Consider the following 18,822-nt stretch of genomic DNA (forward strand, 5'->3'; position numbering starts at 1 on the left):
GCCCAGGCTGGAGTGCAATGGCGCGATCTCGGCTCACCGCAACCTCCACCTCCCGGGTTTAAGCGATTCTCCTGCCTCAGCCTCCTGAGTAGCTGGGATTACAGGCATGCGCCACCACCCGGCTAATTTTGTATTTTTAGTAGAGACGGGGTTTCTCCATGTTGGTTAGGCTGGTCTTGAACTCTTGACCTCAGGTGATCCACCTGACTCGGCCTCCCAAAGTGCTGGGATTACTGGCGTGAGCTACCGCGCCCAGCTTGCATTTTTCAATATGATCAATTTATTCTTTTAGGAAGACTTTTGAATTCTGTTGTCAAGTTCTAAAAAATGTAACTCATTAAGATTTTTAACAGAATTTTAAACTGCATATATTAATGTGGAATAATTAGCACCTATATATTAATTATATAATAATTAGAACTGTTCCCATCTCAGAACATGATCCTTCTAATTTTTTGCCCCTTCATAGTTTTGCACTCTTTCATAGTTGTGAACATTTAAGTGAATTCATGCACATTGCATAGTTTGTTGCTATTGTGAATGAACTCTTTTTTCAAAAGGGTGATTTTTAAAGCCAAAAAATTTACTCTATTCTTTTGTTGACTTTGAATTTAAGTAGATTAGTGCCCCCAAAAGATGGAAAATATGTTAAGAACAAATAGCTGAGCACATCCATAGCATTATCTAAAATGTCAAATAAAAGGTCAGCACTGAAATTAAATTTCAGCACCATTATGAACACTGCTGGTCCCCTTCATTTGATCCTGCCCCACTCTCCCAAAGTCCTATTTTTTTTAAGTGACTTTTCAACAGCACCTCCTAATAGGCAGGTAACCACAAGGTGATCTAGAATTCATCACAAAGCAGTGGACAAAAGGTGGGCAACTGGGACCCTCCTCCCAGGGCCCTTTGCACCACCTTACAACACCTTACAGAGCTTAAGCAGTACTTAACCCTCAGCTTTAACCATAAGCTCAAAATTCAAGGACACAGAGAATGAGAGGAAGAATGGGATTTCCCACCCCCTCTCTCTTTCTGTCTGACCAGCCACCTCTTCTTCATCAATAGGAGTTATCAAGCACCTGTGATGGGCTGAGGACTGAGTCCAGTGTTATCAGGGTAAGGCAGGTACATGAAAAGAGCCTAACACATAGTTTCTGCCCTCAGGGAACAGGCAATCTAGATGGAAAGATGACTCAGAAGCATGCAGAATTATGGAACAATTCAGAACCTCTTGAATAGTCTTATTTTTTTCTATGCTGCTCTCAGCTACATCCAAATTAGGTAGGTAGACAGACAGACAGACTAGCTAGATGGACAGACTAGATAGATAGATAAATACATACAGATAGATAGATAGATAGATAGATAGATAGATAGATAGATAGATAGACAGATTTAAAATATTTGGGACATTTTAGTTTCTTTGTCACTCTTTGAACTGGAACTATAAAAAATACTCTTTTGCTATCACAAGAGGATAGAGGACCTAATATAATGCTGCTGCTGTGTCTCAACAGTGACAGCCAGGTACAAAGATTACCACCACTTCCCTTTGGGCTCTGAGTGTGTCGTGGCTGCAGGCAAAACTCACCGTCCCTCACTTCTAACCGGGTTCCCTGGCTGTGGGCAGTTCTGGACCACAGCATATTCCTCCCCGACAATGTTGAGTGCCCAGCTCTATTTAAGCAATCTCTAGTGTGAAACAGTAAACTGCTTCTCAGAACTTTGAAAGGAGTAGGAAAAAAAAAGTCCAGAACCATGTGTACCTGGGATTAATTTTATCTCTGTTTTCAAAAAAAATAAAAATAGTTCCTCCCTCCAATCCACTGCTTTAGAATGTGACTTGGAGTAACATCTAGTGAGAGACAGATTAGTCTGTTCATTTGTCCTGCATTATGGCACACATCATTAAAGGTCTAAATACAAAAGATATATATACACAGTCTTGAAGATTAAGAGTAAATTGCAAGCTATTTTGATTCTTCAGAGGGAATTAATAGTATCATATTGCTTAATCTTTTGTAGAGGGTTTAAAGAGTAGTTTCATAAATATGATCTCCTTTAATTCCCACAACAACTCAGTCGGGGAGGCAGGTAATATTATTCCCATCAAACCCGTAGATCTTAGGGCTAGAAGGGACTTGAAGGCCTATCCTGCAGGTAAGAAAATCGGTTCAGAGCAGTTAACTGAGGTCACATAGCTAGTAGAGACATGACTACAAAGCCTCATTCTGACACCCAGACCCCTCTGTTGCCTTTCTACCATAGCAGATTGCCTTATTGATCCCAAGTAGGGAAAGCTGAAAGTGGCCATTTTGTGTGTAGTGAGCACATGGGAGGGAGGAAGGGAGGAAGGAAGGAAGGGAGGAAGGGAAGAAGGGAGGCAGGGAAGAAGGAAGGAAAGGAGGAAGGGAGGAAGGAACGGAGGAAGAGAGGAAGGAAGTGAGAGAGGGAGAGAGGAAGGGAGGGAAGAAGGAGGGGGAGGGGGAGAGAAGGAGGGAGGGGAGAAGTGCTCAAGGGTTTCAATTGTAGCATATCTCTGTTTTGTGACAACATCAGCTGAGACCTTCACATTCAAGGTTATAGGACTGTGAGGTATAGACCCCTTTAAATCTTCTGTGTTCATGTGCCAATGTTAACAGCTGACAGAGAAGTGAACTAGCCACTTGTTAAGCCTGCCCAATCCCAAACGAAAATTGGTTCCCAGTCAATACACCCCATCTGATCTTTTTCAGGGGATGCCTAGGTCTGGAATTCCAGAACCTCTGAGAAGAAAGGTCATTTCTCAGTGATGCTTAGAGCTCAAACTTAACTAAAAATCCTAAAACGATGTTAGAACAAATTATACATAGAACGGAACCAAATTTTACCATTTTCCCCCAGAATCAAAGCCATGGAATATTTTCAGAACAAGGATAACTTTTAAGCCCCAGCCTCCTCAGCTCAATCTTTGTGTGAGCCCATCAGATGTACTGACAAGACTAGAGACAAGGTGAAAGCCACACTAGGAAAGGAGTAAAGGGCCATTTATTTTATCAGGAGACCTCTGTGTCTACCTTCATATGAGACAACTGACATGAGAGACACAAACATGAGACAGATTGCCCTAGGATTCTATCCCAACCTCCTTCCCCAGGTGCAACAGTGTGTGGCCACCGCCTAGCTAAGGTGCACTACTATGCAACAGTGTGTGGCCGCCTGGCTAAGCTCTTTACTTGGCAAGCCACCAGCCACTTGGGACAGACAACTGGGTCACCGTGGCCCCCTGACATCAACACTGTTCAGACACCAGAGTGAATAAAACAGGAATTTAATCCAAAGATTGGTTTTGGAGAACCACGCTCAGACTGGAAGGCTGAGCCCTGAAAAAGATCTGTCTCACCAGCTGGCCAAAATAAATACAGGCAAAAATAAAAGAAAAGGGGAGAAAAGTAGATTATGAATAGTTTTTCCAGACATGCAATTCTAAACCTAAGTCCAGATATGCACTTTAGAAAAAAAAAAAAAAAAAAAAAGAAGTGCCTTAGCCTTTTGAACTATTTCATCTCTGGAAACAGCCTTATTTTACTGTTAATTTTCTTTGATTCAGAAAACTGACATACAGGGAGATCACGGAACTTATATGCGTTTATGTAGAAGTTTATTATTCTAAACATTAAAGCACAATAATACAAGACTAAAAGGCATGTTAGTTATTACTGATATAAAACATACATAACTACCTTCCATATCCTGGCTGTTAGCATTGACTTTTTGTTGAGATTAGCTGAAACCCATGTCTGCATTTTAAAACCTTTCTTTTTTAAAGGATCAAAATTTTTCCCCAAATATAAATTTCAACAAATATACATCAAATGCCTACTATAAGCTGGCCGCTCCATTACTGATTTAGAAATTATTGAGGTTTTTGTTGAGGAAAGGAAGAAGAAAAAGAAAGTAAAATTCCCCAAGGAGAAATAAAGCTGATAAGAAACGTGACTGTTTACAATGCTAATCTTCATATAACTTAGAAAAGTACATATCAAATTTGAAGACGATTTTATGCTCCCATTAAGAAGAGATGGGTATTGTTTTGTATCTGCTTATAATGAACATGGTCATTTTATCGTATTCTGAAATGATAGCATGCATTGGTTGTTTTCAATCTCAAAGACAGTTTCAGTGAAACAAAATTATTATGAATGTGAATAATATATTATTCATTATGTGCTGGAAATTTAACAGCAATGATATAGCTAGGAAGTAGAACATTTAAAAGTACAGTCTACAACAGTAAAGAAATAACTCATCCAAATCCTATAATATTATGTAAAATGGAAAAAGATATTCTTACAATTAACTGCTATGTTCACTTATTCTAAAGCTTTTGGGCCTACGAGAGCAGGATGTTTATAGCCGGTAATACTATCCATATCTTAAATAGCTTTTTAATGACACTGCTCTTCTTTGGCTAAATTATGTCACATAAAACCTCCCAAAGAAATGAAAAAAAGCACAGTTATGAACAAGACATATGAAGTTCCCAAACTCATTCAAGAGCCTTGCCAATATACTCATCCCAGTACTGAACACATTTTCAAAGCAGCCACTCTGACCTTTCTAATGAGCATATTACCAGAATCACAACTGTCATAAAAGGAAAGAGATCTTATTAACCAAGAAAGTTTATATCCCATGTAAGCCTCACACATTAAATATTGCATAATCCATGCACTGAAAAGCAGGAAGGATCAATATTCTAAGCACAGGAATCTCAAATAAGCTTAAATGAATGTTTTTATATTTGTATAATAATAGCATACTCTGAACTCTAAATTATGAATAAACATTTTAATACAAAGCGTATAAGCACTTTTCCTTATTTTTGAGAATTTACTTCAAACTGTTAATTATCCCTTTGATGCCTGATCCATTATACATGAGTTATACTACAAATTAAAGTCAAAAATGAGTACCATATAGCACAACTAGTTTTCCATATGACAGAATTTTTATGCTTTTTCATTACAAATTGAGACAGATTCAAAGGTACTCAGGAATATCAATCTTTATAAAACCAGCCCAGGTTACTAAATTTCTGTTTAGTTTAATACCAAATTTTTATAGACATATAGCTAAAAAATATTGTTTTGAAAACTCTGAAATCAAAGAAATACAGATTACAGAGGATGAATAACAAAAATTTCAAAAACAAATCCACCCATGTTGTATTGATGCTGCATCTATAGGCTTCGTATGTTTAATTATGTCTTAATATATGCTTGCCCACATCAATGATGTCTGGTTTTGTGGCAAAGCTCAGATTATGTTTCTTTAGTATGTCTAACATAAAATGATGCCCATTTAATAAGAATCTTTGATGATGGTTACAAACCCTCGGCAGAACTCCCAGTTACCACAGAGTGTCTTGTAAAACAAACAAAAAAAATTAACAAACCTATAATCGCCAAAATTTCAAGTACTGACTTGAGTACTATTTTAAGGACTTTTTTCAGTCAAAGAAGGAAACTTCTTAGGGCACTGCTTCTCAAACATGAACGCACATACAAGTCACCTGCAGATTCTCATTCAGGAGGTCTGGGGTAGGACCCCGGATGCTGCCTTTGTAACATGCTCTCAGGTGAGGCAGGAAACACACTTTACATAGACAGAGAGTAGGAAAATCTTTCTGAGATACCAGCACTAGGCCTCAACACCTTATTGGAGAGTTCCTTGGATTTTAATAGGTTTTTCTATAAGGGGACTCATCCAAAACACTACCTACCTTCTCAGTCAAATGAAAGAAAAAAATGGCCATCACTCTTGTGAAGAAAGATCCTTCAGGTGGAAGGATCCTTCAGGTGGAAGATATGAAACCTTAATAGTCTAGCTCTAATTTAAAGGAATTAAATGCATCCTTCGCCCAGAAAAGCACTCATTTATTATTACTGAAACATCTGTTGAGCATCACCAAAGTGCCTAGGACTACTCTATATACTGCAGGGCAAACCAGAATAAAAAGGCACAAACCTTGTGTTTAGGAGCTTGCAATATGGTAGGAAAGATGAAACATCTTCTCCCAAACACAAACAACTGCACAGCCATGTAGAAGGGAATCAGTGTCCACAAAGAAGTAGAAAGCCAGGGTGGGGGTTTGGGGCTGAGGAGAGAGATGACCCACATTTGTACGAATCAAGGATGGTCTCGTGGAGGAGGACTCTATTAGTCCACTTTCAAACAGCTATAAAGAACTGCCTGAGACAAAGTATTTATAAAGGAAAGAGTTTTAATTGGCCCACAGTTCCACATGGCTGGAGAAGCCTCAGGAAACTTACAATCATGGTGGAAGGTGAAGGGGAAGCAAGCATCTTCTTCACAAGGCAGCAGGAGAGACAGCGTGCAAGGAGGGGACTGCCAAACACTTTTAAACCATCAGATCTCATGAGAATTCACTTATCAGGAGAACAGCTTGGGGGAACCACACCCATGACCCAATCACCTCCCTCCCTCAGCATGTGGGGATTACTATTCAGATAACATTCAGGTGGGGACACACAGCCAACCCATATCAAGGACCATCACCCTCTGAACGATGAGCAGAGTTCAATATGTAGAGATGGAGAGTGAGGAATGATACACACAGAGGTACAGATAGAAATGTAAGTGTTTTTGTAATGTTTTTATTTTTACAACTAAAATAATTAACATTCAACATTTTAGGGTATGCTTTATTTAAAAGCTTTTTCAGAACTTCAGAGATTAAACTAGAGCTTCTCAACGCTCTGGAGTTGTTTTTTTTTTTTTTTTTAAGACGGAGTTTCGCTCTGTCGCCTGGGCTGGAGTGCAGTGGCCGGATCTCAGCTCACTGCAAGCTCCGCCTCCCGGGTTTACGCCATTCTCCTGCCTCAGCCTCCCGCTCTGGAGTTCTTAAACTGGGGTTTCCAAAACAGCAGCTGCATTAGCATCACCCGGGAACCCTATGGAAATGCAAGTCCCAGGTCTACCCAGGACCTCCTGAATCAGAAACTCTGGGGCGAGGCCTAGACATCTGTGTTTTTAACAAACCCTCCACAACAATTAAGTTTGAAAACCACTAAACCAGACCTTCTCTGTTTCAATGTGAATAGGAATCTCCTTGGGAGCTTACTGAAGTTCAGTTTCTTGGGTATCACTCCCAAAAAATCTGAGTTAGTACAGTTGAGGTAAGGCCTGAAATTTGAAGTTTTAGTAAGCATCCCAGTCTTTTCTGACATAGGTAGACCACAGGCTCCATTTTGAGAAACACTAACAGTTTCTTCGTCTCAGAACAGGAGATTAAGAAAAGAAAAAAGGATAGGAAGAGAGTCAATAAAAACAGGTAGGAAAGGAGAGAGAAGAGTAAAAATGGTCAATGTTTATCAATGTGAAACCAGCCAGTAAGAAAAAGGTTTGATTCCAAATGCTCTGGAAAGAAAATTAGATCCAGAGAGCTGATACCTAAGTAACTCACATATTTCATAAAGTTTGATGGACAGCTCCACAAGGATTTTTCAATAGCCATAAACAATTCCTCTTTTATAACAGAGGTCTAGAGTATGAGTCCTCTTGACATTACAAGTGTAGAGAAATTGATCGAGTTCTTTCCTGTGTGGTGCCCAGGAATTCGATAAGCCGTTGTCGTTTTTAAAAGACTGTCATTTATTGCTTGTGGGTTACAGGAGAGCTTAATGGCAGAAATTACTCTTAAACCCCTGTCCTGTTTGAGCACCCGGTCAGCATTAGCTATTTCCTCTCAGAGATTCCTTTCTTTTTCCTATAAACTTTCAGGGATAAATCTCAGAGTGACTTAGCATCCAGAAAATAAGGTTCTGGCTTAGCAGTAGCTATAACCCTACAGCATTGTGAAGTTAATTATTAGGTTTTAATGTTGTGTTTTATCCTCTAATCTTCCTCATTTTAAAGCAAAATTGAATTGGCCACTTTGGGTTTAGGCTATTTCAAACATAGGATAAAACATAAAGTTCCTCAACTCCTCAAGGAGACATATAATTTCTGGGGTGCCAAGAGATAGAATTTCCAGGGCACAGATTTCCTTGAGGCCTGGAGGCCACTGACAGTCACCTCCTTTGTACAGGACGGGGGCCTCGGTCCTTTTTCTCCTTATGCCATTTAGGATCATGGTAAAGCAGAGGTCCTGGACTCAAACTGTTCCACCTCTTACTACACGTTACTTCAGGCAAATAACCCTGCCTCTCTCTACTGCCATTTTCTCATCTATGAAATGGGGATATGAATCATAACAGCTTCATGGAGTGGTTGCAGTAATTAAAGAGAGAGTACACATGCAGCATTTAGAAAAGGTCTTGACATTTAGTAAGCACTTAAATGTTTTTATTATTTCCCATATTTTATATAGCACAGAATGAATCTAAGTAGACATGGAGATGGCACTTAAAATACTAATTAAAAAATACATGTATCATTGAAAATACTTTGAGAAATGAATTACTCTACATCCAGTCAAGAATGCATTCTATTAGAATCGTTTAAATAAAAACTTGCAAGAGAGGGCCTCAGGGTTTTTAAATCTTGCTTTATTGGTATTTTCCATTCCAAAGCTTTCCTGAAATGGTATTTTGCAGGTAGCCTGGGTTGTATTGTGGCTCTGTCCTTAAATGTGGGACCTCAATAAGCCACCTAATCTTTCTGTACTCAAGGTTTCCTCATCTGCGAAATGGGCTAACAACTCGTTGGGAGGATCCAGTGAGCACTTGCTGTTGAAGGGGCTTCAGAAAACAGTGCTGATGTGGGACTGGGGTGGCAGAGGCTGCCGTTGTCTCATGGTCCTTAGCAGAGTGAACGCCAGCCTGTGGGCCTGTGGCATATCCCAAAGCAGTCAAACAAAAACGAGAAACTTCTACAAAGCCCTGTGCCTTACCACTAAGATTCATGTGAACTTTAAAAATTCTGTCCCATGACATAGCTGTATCCTTCGATGTAAAAATATTTTAAATTACTTTCCATTTAAATAACTTAAATTTATCTTCCCTCTCAACCCTCCCGGTGCCCTATACCAATTCCCCCTCTAACACTCCTGAAGTAAAGTTGATACTCTTTGGCTACTCACTTATTTCCCTAGTTGTAAAGAAATCCCGGTTTCCGAAACCCTAGAGGCAAGTTCTAAGCAAAGATCACATTTTCACAACCAAGCTACACTGAGAAGTCTAGTATATTAAACTATTTCCTGGATTGCCCAGGATTTTCAGCTCTCAAATATTCTTCTCCCACCTTTTCTGCTCACCATCAAAGACTTAATATAGTAAACACACCGCATAGGAATGGAAAGCAGAAGATGCAATACTAGAGAAGTCAGTATTCTGTGAAGATGAGTATGCGCTGCAGGGCTATTACACGACTCATACATTATTCAGGGTAAATTATACATGGAGAAGTTGTGGTGAGATGTCTCTCACATTTCAAAGGCACAGAGTTCTACTACAGAATTTGTCAATTTTCTGAATAGGACTCCAAGACTTTAATAAAAATCATTGCTCTATCATTTTTAGGGAAAGAAGACCTCATCTCTAGGTTTTGCAGAATAAAACACCTTAACTTAGATACTAAAATTCTTATCTTGGTCTTTACATTCAAAAGAGAGATTTGTTCCTGACTTACAAAGCAAACATTCCTAAATGATGCTCTCCCAGTCTAATAAATTCAGCATTTAGTGGTTTATAACAAGCTTTTTACACAAAATTACTACTGGGTAAGAGTAATAATGACATAAATACTAAGAATGGAAGAATGACATAAATATTAAGTTAAATTCCCAATTACTTTTTCTTTCTTTAAATATAAGGCAAGTTGATTTGTAGACTTACATAGGTCTCCTATAGGAAGGTTACAGAAAGAAAGTAATGCTTCATACAAAACAATTAGGAATCTTTCCCTTAGGTCTTACAACCATGTAAGTAAAAATTGTACTTTAAAGTGTCATGTGGTTTATGTATAATATATATATAATCACATACTTTATATATAAAATCATATGATACTTTATATATATGCAATAAATTGAATTGTCTCACCTATTAACCAACTGAAGTAAGATTAAGGGGTATATTTGTATTTGAAATGTAAATGATGCTTTTTCCACTTAGTGATTTATTGCTTTTAAGTCACATTACAAAATTACAGGTATTATCAGCACAAACCACCGGCCTCCCAAAATTCTTTCCTCTTTTAAAATTTGTGTCATAAAGTTGATAGATATGTTAAGACAAAGTTTTCAGTGATTATCCTCTTTTCTTTTTATCAGAGGCTTTAGAGATCTTTTTATTTTCAGAGAAGTAACAGCTCTAAAGCAAAGCAAAATCATCACATGAGCGCATGCAAATGAACAGATCCTTTTGCAGAGAAATTAAAACTGTAGTCCTGGGAAGTAAAAGACCTCAATTGACTCACAGGTTTAGGTAGTAAGTTTCATATTTTCCTTAGAAACTTAAGTGACTATGGTCATCAGCCTATGAATTTTAGAAAAATACTTTTAAAGCTAAGTTCTTCCCAAGAGATGGTCATGATGCAAACACGGACCTGAGATGCTTTGTGGACAGTACCTCCCTGGACCAGTGGGACCTCTGAACAACTCCTGCTCTGCCAGCTCTAGCTCAGAGTCCACTGGGCATACATGGAAAAGGCAATGTGGGACTTTTAGAGTCTGAAATGTTGCCTCGAATAAGCTATTTTAACATGGGAGGGGGATAACTTTACATTTTTCCTATTATAAAACTAAGTTGTACTCAGTGATTTAAAAATACATAAATCAGAGAATGCAGAAGTGTCAAAAGTTAAAAAAAAAAAATCAAACTGAAGATCTCTTAAAATTCTCATGCAGCTTCTACCAATAAACTCTACACCATCAATCCCATTCTCTACAGGCACTCGTTGTTAAAGTCTGACGTATGAAACTCATTTAAGGCTTTATACGAAAATGTAATATATTCTGCATATGTATAGTTTTATTTTACAATAAAATGGAAGCTTACTACACTATACATACTGTTCTGCATATCCATATGGAAAACTCATTATCAATGGAAGACTTCTTGGATAGAATAGAATCAAGAAAAGAAGTTGTTGAATTGTCTTATTGGTTTCATGGATTAAAGTTATGACAATGGTATGGTCCATATACTTGATGGAAATTTACCAGTTGGGGAGAGGTCAAAATATCAGAATGTTCCTGTGCACTGTTTAGAGAATCTGTTCAGCAGACAGAGCCAGAAACGTGCATATAGATGTTTACACTCTGATCATTCCCTCCTCTTCCTGTTCTAAGTTCCACACCCACCCTTCGATTAGTATAACCTTTCTTAAGAAAGCACAGAAATTAAAAATCTGCATAGTCTTATATGCACTCGACTTTATTGGGTTACAACTTGATTATGTTATGTCATCATCTAATTATAAAGAGTACAATGATTAGGTTGAGATGTTGATACATCATTGTTTCAGACATTACAACCTTATCACCTTGACAGAGTTCTGTTTTCAGCTACTACTGGTTGACTAATCCTTAGAGTATTTTTATAGCAGGTTGATCTCATGCATTATGTCTTGATTTTGCTTGAAACTTCATTTTTCAAGGTTAATCTTATCTCCTGATCCTAAGGATGGTGTGTGTGTGTGTGTGTGTGTGTGTATGAGTTAGGCACAGTTAAAGCTGTGTGGACACTAAGGATGAACTGTTAAATAAGAAAAGTACTGAGGATGCTGGCAGTCACTGCTTTGTCAAGGCTTGCCTGAAATCTCGCAGGATGCTCACTTTATCTTATAAATGAATAGTAAAACATGTATCTGTAGTGTGTTGGGTCACAGAGTCCTGTGTGAGGGTCCATACCTGTCTTTTCCTTAAATAAACACATCGAATATTTATGAAGCACCTGCAAAGTGCCAGGAGCTGTGATAAGCATTGGTGATGCAGTGGTGAACAGGTATACACAATCTGAGTTTTCAGTCTAGTGAGGAAGAGTTTCCAGTCTGGTGAGGAAGACAACCATTAAACAAGGATACACAGATGTGAAGGGCGTTCCCAAAGAGAAGGTGACAGTGCTGTGGGAATATATAACAAAAGATCTAAGCCACTCTCCTAGATGGGGAAATAAGACCCTTCTTGAGAATAAATTAGCCAGGCAAAGATGAGTGAGAAGAGGAAGAGATTTTGAACAAAGTCTGGTGCCTCATTGTGAATGATCATTAAGGTTCCTGTTGTTTTTGGAAATCAATGAGTCTAAAGCTTTGACTAACAAAACCTTTTTGTGACATTGGAGAAGCTCTGGGAGTAAGATCTTACTGTTACAAAAACACACTAAGAATGTAGACCGGGACTCTCAAAGTAAAAGGCTATTATTGCTTCTGACTCTGACCTGTCTGCCCAGGCAATCACCTTATGTTTCCTGTTCATTCTCTTTCCCTTATCCATCTCAGCTGGCATTTGACATTCTTCCCTCCCGCACTCTGGTTACTCTTCTAGCTATACCCATCAAACAATAATACTGTGAAGTACAATGTTTCCCAAAATGTAATATGACTGGAATAAAATGAGATGATTTTAGGTAGAATGACACATTTTTAATAGTCATGCATTTACTTTTACAAATTCTTTCTTTGAAAATAAGTTCGATTAATACTAGCAAATCAATTTAAGAAAATATATTGGCCGGGTGCGGTGGCTCATGCCTGTAATCCCAGCACTTTGGGAGGCGGAGGCAGGCGGATCACCTGAGGTTGGGAGTTCGAGACCAGCCTGACCCTATCTCTACTAAAAATACAAAATTAGCTGGGCGTGGTGGCACATGCCTGTAATTCCAGCACTTTGGGAGGCCGAGGCAGGTGGATCACCTGAGGTTGGGAGTTCGAGACCAGCCTGACCAACATGGAGAAACCCCATCTCTACTAAAAATACAAAATTAGCCAGGCTTGGTGGCACATGCCTGTAATCCCAGCTACTCAGGAGGCTGAGGTAGGAGAATCACCCGGGAAGCGGAGGTTGTGGTGAGCTGAGATCGTACCATTACACTCCGGCCTGGTCTGTCTCAAAAATATATATACACACACACACATATATATACACACAACTATATATACATATATGTGTATATATATCTACACCTATATATAACCTTAAGCCACAGTTGGGTGTTTGGTATATAGTTGGTTTTTACCAAATAATGGTTTTGTTTTTCTCCCTTTCTTACTGCCTGTGTGTTGACCTTTATGGTGTCAATTCCTATGTTGCCTTTATTGTTAGAGATGAAATATAAGACATTGCACATTGACTGTATTTCAAATTAAAAGCTTGAGATAACCTTATTACTATTGTGCATTTATCTAATTTTAGGATGGATGGATAGATAAATGAAGAGATAGATAGACAGACATAGGCATACATATATGTATATGACAGTACAAAAAAAAAAGTGTGAAAGACTGGAAATACTTTTTCTTCACAAAAAATCATTAGGAAGCCAAAGAGCTCTAATATCATTATAATAAAGACTGTTTAATAGAACATGCATTTATCTTGCCTTGGATTTTTTTCCAGGTGAACAGGAGCAGGAAGCGCAGAGCAGGCACTAGAACAGGATTTCAACCTCAACCCCAACACTCACTAGCTATGTGACCCCAATCATACAACTCAATCCTTCTGAGTCTCAGTCTCCTCATCTAACGATACCTACCTACCTTACAAGGCTACAGAGAAAGTAGAGGCAACATAGGTGAGGCATGGAAGGCTATACCTCTAAGTGCTAAATATTGTGATTATTAGTTTTTAGTTCTAATTACATTCTTCTGCCCGTGACCAAACTATAGAAATGCCTCATTGCAGAGAAGAGACTCCCATCCATGTCAAATGAAAAATAAAGCTCTAAATTAGAAAAAAAAATATTGGGAACAGAAAAGTATCAGTAGGAGTTCAGTTATAGATAACAAAGGCAATCTAGTTCTTTTACAAAGAAAGGGGTTTCCTACAAGGACATGGGTGCTCACATCATTGGAAAGTCTGGAGAAGCAGGGTCTGGGCTTGGCCCCCAGAAGAGCAACACAAGACTGGCCAAACTGGGGGAGATGCTGCTCTGCCAGAGAGGAAGCCTGAAAATAAAGAAATGGGCACAGCAACTGTAGATTCTAGGGAAACATACGATCCACCTAGGGTCAGAAGCCATGGCCAGATGGCTGGTTCCAGAGCAGGACTGCCAGATAAGACACAGGATGCCTGTTTGAATTTGAATTTCTGATCAACAACATTTTCTTTTGAAAATGTTTTTCTGAAACTAAATTTCGGAATAATTTTTAGTATAAGTATATCCCAATTCAAATTTGAGTGACCTGTGTTTAACTGGGAGCCCTGAATTATTAATAATTTGTCTGAAATTCTAATTTAACCAGATTTTATTAGTCAGCTTTTTGTTTTATTACAAAGAATGCCTGATACTGGATAACTTACAAGGAGATTTAATCAGCCCACAGTTCTGCAGGCTTTACAAGCAGGGTGCCAACATTTGCTCAGCTTCTAGTGAGGGCCTCAGGAAACTTACAATCATGAGGGAAGGTGAAGCCCGAGCAGGCACATGGTGAGAGCAGGAACAAGAAAGGGGGAAGGAGGAGCCAGATTCTTTTAAACAACCAACTCTCCAGTAAACTAACTGAGGTAGAACTCACTTATCACCAAAAAGGTGGCGTGAAACCCTTCGTGAGGGATCTATACCCAAGATCCAATCACCTCCCACCAGGTCCCACCCTCCAACATTGGAGATCACATTTCAACATAAGATTTGGAGGGGACAAATCCAAACCATACTACAGTTATTCTATATTTGTATTTGCTAAATCTAACAATTCTACTCTAGCCAACTATTTTAGCATGAGCAGAAGGGTGCTTTGGATGATACTGCCTCAATTCAGCCTCATCAGATTGCATCAAACTGGCAGAAACTAAATCACATCAGGAACTCTGCTGGCTGCAATGACATGTGGGAGACAAAACTTTTAGCTTTCAGTATCTGTCTTATGGAAGGAATGCAAGATGTCTGAAGGGCATATGACAAGCAAATAATTCACACCACAATATCTATACAATAATGGTGATCCCTGGTAGTTGTAATTTGTGTATTATTTAACAAATATGTTATGAGCATAAATTAGCTGCCAGGCACTACAGGCATTGGAGATACAGCACTTAACAAAAAAGACAAAATTTCTGTCTTTATAAAGCTTATATTCCAGTTAAAAAAATACATAAATTAACAAAAAAAAAACTAAAAAAAAATACAGAAGTGCATAAAAATGAAAGAGTCATCTGTAATTCCATCATTCTTCTTTCATCTTGATGTGTAAAAAAATTTTAATAAAACAAAGTGAAAAATCTTCTGCTCCCTTTCTCCTTTCTCCCTCCAATTTTATCTCCCAGAGATAATCATCAGAAGAAGTCCTGTGTGTGTGTTTGTGTACTTATTATAAATAAATGAAACCCAACCAGTAAGTCCTACAACAGTGAGAAGCATGTAGACTCAGGGAACCTTCTGAAGCGATCAAAACCAAGCAAAGTTAATTAGAAAAGATGAAAGCTAGGCATCTTTTTCCTTTTCCCTTGGGGCATGAGTACCTCATTTACATCCTATGACCTCCTGAAGTTACTTTCTTCCGTGTTCTCCATCCTCTCAATCCTTCCTTCATCATGCTATCCTTCCCTTTATCTGCCCTGGATCTTCCAACTGTCAGAGTTGGAATCTATACCACATACAGTTGGAGCACATACAGGACAAGGTAAACCTTTTTCTGTAGAGTACTGATCAATTTTCATATGTCCAATTTTATTGGCGATGCTAAAATATCCGCAGTCTACTAATGTGAAGACTGAGGGAGAAAAAATGACTAAGAAAAAAAAAACCCTCTTTCTCTATCTCCTTCTGACTACAGAGCCTTATTTTCCTTCTATCATTTACTCACAAAAACTCTGCTCCAGCCCCTTTCCAAAATATGCTTCTTTATTTTCTCACTGCTGTATCTCTGTCCTGACATTCAGTCTGTATGGAGAGTCTTACCATTCAACACCTCTGCCCATGGGCATTTTCTCCTGCTCAGGACCAGCTTAAATGCTTCATCCTCAATGCTGCCATCTTAGATCCTGAGACAGGTTTTATTTATTTAAGTGCAAGTAGTTTAGTTGGGAGGAGATCCTAGCATGCTTTTGTCTTTGCCAGGGGAGAGGGAGGTAAGACAGGGAAGGGAAAAAGCCAACAAAAGGTGTGGCCACAGAAAAAATTATATGGCAGGTCACTGGGGTTTAATCCCACTGGGGAAGTCAGGGAGAGCTATCCCTTCAAGAGACAAGGGAGCTGAGAGTTTATCCTTTAATTCCCTTCTGTCATTAGCTGAAGGTTCCTCCTAGTGTCATCAGCTCCTCTTCAGAAGGCCTGGCCTGGGCACGGGCTGAGAGAAAGAAATGCCTCCCGTGGAAAATCACGGATGCTTGCAATAGGATTCTGTCAGTGCATGCAGAAACTGTGGGTGCCAAGGGGATATGAGCCAGGGGACATACGGCATTTTGAAAAGTTAGACATGTTTTGTCCTACTCTGCTCGCATGACCCTTGGATTGTATCATTTCCCCAATAGTTATCACATCCCGCCTTGTGTTACAAGGATTTGTGTACAATTAGAAAAAAATATTAAATTACTAACTGTCTCAGCCTGGGCTCCCACCAGAAAGTAGACCCCAAGGCAAATGCTTCTGTGTTACTACTTTATCGAGAAGTACAATCCCAGGAAAGCAGGGACGCTGAGAAGGGAGGGTGAGGCAAGGAAGCACCAGCATGAGGTGTGATTTGAAAGTGGCCACCAGTAAGTACAACTGATTGCATAATCACTTAGGACTATCCTCCACGGAGCCGTGTACACTCAGTGTCTCAGAACACTCCACCAAGAAGAGACGGAAGAGGTTAGAATTTATCTACCAGTTCATTTCTCCCATCACCAAAAAGGTTCATCAGACAGGAACTGTCCCCTGCACGTCCACAGCGCATAGGGGCAGGCACTGAGAATCCCACAGCCTCTATCACCTCTTTCAACAGAGAAGCCCCAGGGCAGTCAGCGAGTGACTTGCGGCATAGGCAGGAGGCAGGGGCTGTCTGTGGCTGCATGTGGTTTGTCCGAATCTCATCTGTGGCTGGGGCAGAGATGAAAAGGCATGAAGATAAGTGAGAGAAAGAGGTTATGAAGCAGCTTATTAAATTTGTCTGATTTACCAAGTAAAATAACTCACCAGGGATGACCCAATCCTCACATGGACCCACACATCATACCAAGAAAATTTTCCTGAAATAGTGTGAAGCATCCCATGGTGGCTTACAAATGAAAATCAACATTCTGGCTAAGCACAGTGGCTCACGCCTGTAATCCCAACACTTTGGGAAGCCAAGATGGGAGAATCACTTGAGTCCAGCAGTTCGAGACAAGCCTGGCAATATAGCAAGACCCCGCCTCTACAAAAAATAAAAATTTAGCCAAGCATGGTGTTGCATGCCTGTAGTCCTAGCTACTTGGGAGGCTGAAGCAGGGTGGTCACTTGAGCTAAGGAGATCAAGGCTACAGTGAGCTATGATCACGCCACTGCATTCCAGCCTGGGCGACAGAAAGATCCTGCCTCTTAAAAAGAATTACTTAATTGACTAATTAAATAAAAGTCAACATCCTATTATGAAAATCTGGTACATCAAACTAAAAACAAAGAAAGCTGAGTGGAGAGAAGTATTCTTTCCAAATGCCTGCTCACAGTGAACACAGATCTCTGAGGAGATGGAGATGTACTGGAAGAATAAAACCAAGAAGGGAAACAACCCAAATGAGGCAAATATGAGTAAATTTAAAGTTAGGAAGCCAGGCCTGGAGCAGTGCCTCACGCCTATAATCCCAGCACTTTGGGAGGCGGAGGCGGGCCAATCACCCGAGGTCAGGAGTTCGAGATCAGCCTGGCTAACATGGTGAAACCCCGTCTCTACTAAATATACAAAGTTAGCTGGGTGTGGTGGCACACGCCTGTAATCCCAGCTACTCAGAAGGCTGAGGCAGGAGAATCACTTGAACCTGGGAGGTGGAGGTTGCAGTGAGCCAGGATCGCGCCACTGCACTCCAGTCTGGGCAATAGTGAGACTCCGTCTCAAAAAAAAAAAAAAAAGAAGTCTTGCTGTTATCAGTGAGTCAAAGGGAAAGAGTTCTCTGGTTCATTCAAAGATTCCTCAGAGACACTCTATAAATAGTTTTTAGTTGTTTTATTTTCACTCATCAACTTCTGCAATGCAAGAATTATAAATATATACAGATTTTATATGTATCTATGATAGCTGCATTAAAGAGGCAGAGGGAACTATCTCAAGGAAACATGATGTCCAAAATCTTTATAGGTGCTGTCCTAGAAGGCAGGCCACATGTAAAAGAGAAACACGTTTGTCTATTGGAAGAATATAGGTATTAGGAAGACTATTGACCTGTATACACACTGTTTAAAGGAAAAGAGAAGGGTTTTACTTGAGTTCAGTTTTTTATAGTCATCAGTTCTGTTTATTTTTTTAATCTGTATACTGTTGAATACATTATCAGCAAGGATTGATGAAAAGGTCGATGACACTTTTTCTACAATATATAGTATTATTTCAAAAAGAATTACTTTAAAGAAAATATTTTAAATGTTAAGAAACATTCCTATTTAATTCCTTAAGAAACATTTTCCTTTAAATTTTGCAGCCTTGGAAAAATTCAATTATCAAGGTATTCCAAATATGCAGAAAATGACATAAATTTTATAA

At 39.2% G+C, this 18,822-nt stretch overlaps 1 long non-coding RNA gene across 1 annotated transcript in view; it reads right to left on the bottom strand.

Annotated features, from left to right (window-relative positions):
* The window catches only part of LOC110743769, a 210,403-nt gene extending 192,932 nt beyond the window's left edge, over nt 1-17,471 (bottom strand). Inside the window, exon 1 of the long non-coding RNA XR_002523326.2 lies at nt 15,626-17,471. This is a non-coding gene — a long non-coding RNA (uncharacterized LOC110743769). The remainder of the gene's footprint in view (nt 1-15,625) is intronic.
* Between the last annotated feature and the right edge of the window lie 1,351 nt (nt 17,472-18,822).

This window comes from Papio anubis, chromosome 7, assembly GCF_008728515.1.
Source record: "Papio anubis isolate 15944 chromosome 7, Panubis1.0, whole genome shotgun sequence".
NCBI classification, from domain to species: domain Eukaryota; kingdom Metazoa; phylum Chordata; class Mammalia; order Primates; family Cercopithecidae; genus Papio; species Papio anubis.